Source organism: Alexandromys fortis, unplaced genomic scaffold, assembly GCF_014885135.2.
Source record: "Alexandromys fortis isolate MF-2015 unplaced genomic scaffold, M_Fortis_MF-2015_v1.1 scaffold_93, whole genome shotgun sequence".
In the NCBI taxonomy this organism is placed as follows: domain Eukaryota; kingdom Metazoa; phylum Chordata; class Mammalia; order Rodentia; family Cricetidae; genus Alexandromys; species Alexandromys fortis.
The window spans coordinates 5298087-5302048 of record NW_026067970.1 but is presented as its reverse complement, the minus strand read 5'-3'; the positions used below and the strand labels follow the sequence as shown (position 1 = coordinate 5302048).

The following is a 3962-nucleotide window of genomic DNA, read 5'->3' as shown; positions in this document are numbered from 1 at the left end:
TTTATTTCTAAGTGTTGCTGGTGCAGAGAAGACAGTCCTGGAGGGCCTCCTGCTCATTTCACACCCGTGTCCTTCCTTCTGTAGATAAATTCTTAAAGCGGAATCAGGTAAAAGTTGACACGTGCTCTTATTTTGAGAGATACTGCCAAATTCCCCCACAGAGACTATAAAACTTGGATTTGCGTTCATCTGATGATTGGGAAATGCTTGTAGGTCTTCTCCTGCCAGCAGGTCTGCTGCCTTTATTTCCCTGTGGACTCTCATCTTTGGAGAGTTGGATACGGTCTTTTCTTAACAATCTATACAATGCCAATCGAGTCTCAGCCCCAGATGTGCTGTCAATAACCTTAAGGTGGGCATCACCCTCTTCTCCCAAAAAAGTTGATCAACTCTGGTGTGGGACCTCGGCTTTGCTACCTACTGTGTGACCTTGGTCCACAAAGCGTGACTATGCTGCACGATGTGTTAAAATCAGGAAGGACTTGGATAAAAAAAAAGCAGATCTCTGCAGGGAATTCTTACCTAGGCATCAAAGCCCAGACAAGTGACCAAACAAACACCAGGGTCAGTAAAACGTTGCGGGGAGGAAGATGGGCCTGGCTCCTTAAGCTCTGATTCTTCCCTTTGAGAGAGCTGCAACCAAGGTATAAAATCTAGAAAGGAAGGAGCCACTTTCTGATTGAGTCCTGCCCTCTCTGCTGCTCTTGTACCTCCTGGTGCCCTCTTCCTCCGTCCCTGGCGGAGCCGGCTGTGAGGCCCAGACAGTCAAACACAGTCTGGTCCTGAGGCCCTGAGCACAGGGAGGCGGAGGGTGGGTCCGCGGTCACGTGACCCAGCCAGCTGTTAGCAGGGGGTTGGAGAGCCCGGAGTCGGGAGCTCGGGAAGCGCCGGACGTCGCCTGCTCTACTGCCGCTGCAGCCCTCGATGCAGACGCAATAACTCGCCCGCCGCAGCGCCCCCCAACTCAGCTGTCTCAGCATCAGCACCAGGACCCGGCAGGAGCCCGCAGCTTAGCAGGTGAGCCGCAGGCCACTCAGGGAGCGCGGGGCGCTGGTAACTGCTCTTCCCCTGGGCAGTCACCATATTTCCCCTTGCTGTTCTAATGTCCGTGCCTCCCCTCATTGCGGGCCGGGAGAGGGGACAGCAGATGAGAGGTGGCCTGGGTTGAGCGTGACTGTGACTCAAGACCAGGGACTGCGGGGACGCAGCTACTGCAGCCTGGTCAGAACCTGCTTCTGCTCGCCACTCCGCATCCTTCCCGCACCTGCCTTTTAGCCTTACAGCCCAGGGGCTGATTTTCCTGGGCGTCCAGTTGTAACGCCCAGTAAAGTGTCTCTGTGCTTCTCCGGGCGGTTCCTGGGGTTTCGGGCTCGCGGGCGAGGCTAGCCCCGAGAGCCTGACTCCTTCCCGGAGTAATTCACCTGCGGCGCCCGATGCCCTGGACCGCCCCAGCAGAGTCCCAGGGTCTGCGGTCGCCTCCAAAGGCCAAAGCTCTGGATGGGACCTGACACTGCTTCGCCCAGGTCTCACCCCTGCACTGGAAGTGGGGCGGGGTCATGCAAGGCAAGTGTCTAGACCCTTGCTAGTAGTTCACTTCAGTTTATCTTTACGTCCTCGCTTTGTTATTTCTGTCCCGGCATAATTATTTAGCAACCACCGCGAGGTCTACAGGGCGAAAGGGATGCTTGGATTTTAGAAAATCGGTTAGAATTTAGGAATGAAAATGTCGCACACACCCATTTGTATTTAAAGCAACTTACTATTTTCTGTCTCCCAAGCTGACCTAGTAAGGTTCCGTTAAATAGTATGGTTTTTCTGTGTAATTATAGCTCGTGCCTCTTCCTGGTCGTGTGTGTGTGTGTGTGTGTGTGTGTGTGTGTGTGTGTGTGTGTGCTGCGCTTCATGCCTGCCTAAAAGATGCATCACTTGCTGAGGAAACCTATGTTAATTCAAAATGGCAGCATGAAAAATCAGGCCAGGCAGAACGCGAGCAGACCACAGCCAACTGCAGCTGCCCCCTAACTTGAGCTGCGGAGATAATCAGCGGGAGGAGAGGCTCTTCTGGGTATAGGCCAGGAGTGTTCTTAGGGCTGCTTAAATGAGAGCGAGCTGCAGTGACAGGGGGAGCGAGCGGGAAGTTTGGGGAGCTGCAGCTGTTTTCCCTAACTTGTCAAAAGCTGATACAAGCCTCACTGAAACGCTAATGTGATCTGATTTTCTTTAGGCTTATTTAAAGTCCACTGCACAGTTCACAACTGTGCATGACAGCATACTTTGTACCTACAAGTGGCTCTTATAGAGAAAATATCCTTGGAGTGTAAATATCCTCGGAGAACAGTGCACGAAACGCACACAGTGCGTTTCTCTGGGAGGCTGACTTAGCCTGACAGTACCCAGGCACTAGGATTGGAAATTCTTGAAAGGTGACTCATTTCAGGACCCCCCCCCCCGCCTCCCCCCCCCCACCAAGCAGCTTTTCTTTCCCTTTTCGCTGCAGGGCTGCCAGCCATCTTGTCTTTTAGGAAAGAGGAAGTGCGCAGGGAAGCAGGTGCCTTGGGGGATAATGAAGGAGAGGAAGATGATCCCTGAGGGTTAGTGGTGGCAGAGCTGGAGGGACTGAGCGAGCGAGCTCTAGGCAGCAGAGAAGGCTGAAATGTAGGCCGAATGGACAGCTGAGCTCACGCCTATGTCTGCAGCTGACTCAAGCCAGGTCTTGCAGCTTTCCTGCTCAGAGCTCCACATGCCTCATTTCAAAGTCTGAAGGGGGGAACAGTTTTGTCCTGAACATCCGAGCAAAGGGAAGCAAACGGTAACAAATTAAAAGCTCTGGTTTTTAAGGGGCTATGCCCCCCCCACAGTCCCTATGCAGGCTAACCAACCCATTTAACTTCATGAATGTGTCCAGCTTTTGCTCAGCCACCTTTTCTAGCGATGACGCTGCATCTCTGTGTAATAACCGCAGCTTTAGTTGTGACAGAATCTTGGAGGTGGGAAATACATTCTTTGAGAAACTGGTAGCCTGTCTTGTATTGGTGGACAATTCTCAGATGAATTTATTTTGCAAATTTATTTGGGTTAGGCATCTATTTTTGTGTAAAAACTTATCACAAGCCTGTTCTGAAGGCCGGGTTTTCCTGTAACTGGAATTTTCTGAGTTGTGAGTCAGTGACTCCAGGTCACTGAGAGCAGAACTGGGGCTTCTGCATGGGCTAGCGCACTGTAGGGCGGTGAGGAGAGGAAGTTCGGCCGCTCTTTTTTCACAGTCAGTTGTCACAGAGAGGCCATTAGCAGGAGCTGGAGAGTGAGCTAGGACTTGCAGCAGTGGGGTAGGCAGGAGCCAGGTGTGGAGAGAAGTACCATAGTGAAGACATGTGTGGTGCATCTGTGACGTGTGCCACCTAAAACTGCTGCTTGCATCAGGACGTGAGTGTGAAGACACGCTGAATAAACTGAAAATAACAAGTTTTAAAAGTGTGTTGCCTTAAACCAGGTAAGGTTCTAATCCTAGCATCCAGGAAGCAGGTGGGTTTCTATGAGTTTGAGGCCACCCTGGTCTGCATATTGAGCTCCAGGCCAGCCAGGGCTGCATGTTGAGAATGGGTCTCAAAACAATGAAAGAAATAAACAAACATTAAACTAAAAACAGAAGCAAAAGCCCAACTTGGGAATGTAGTTCTGTAGCAGAGCCCTTCCTTAGCCAGACATGCACGTGTTTCGTGTTGTTGGAAAACAGTGAGTGAGCAAATATGAGTTTAAAAAAAAAAAAAACAACTCATGGAACTTCTAGTTCCATGCTGTCTGGTATATGATGGACATTGGCTTTGTTCCTTGTAAGCCTTTAAAACCTAACCAGTATGGAAGATGTTTTGTGAGTGTAAAATTTGCACTGGATCTAAAAAATTGATGTGGAAAAAATGTAAAATTTGTCATTAGTAATTTTTATATTGACAGGATATTGATGT

The 3962-nt window shown here is 50.3% G+C and overlaps 1 protein-coding gene across 2 annotated transcripts in view; it reads left to right on the top strand.

The window, feature by feature from the left end:
- The first annotated feature begins 851 nt into the window (after positions 1 to 851).
- Positions 852 to 3962, top strand: part of Scrn1 (secernin 1) — a 62085-nt gene continuing 58974 nt past the window's right edge. The window contains exon 1 of one of the 2 annotated variants that reach the window (XM_050155563.1): positions 852 to 1017. The gene's annotated coding sequence lies outside the window, so the exon portion shown is untranslated. Of the gene's footprint in view, positions 1018 to 3368; positions 3491 to 3962 lie in introns of those variants that run through there. The other variant, XM_050155564.1, reaches the window with a different exon arrangement.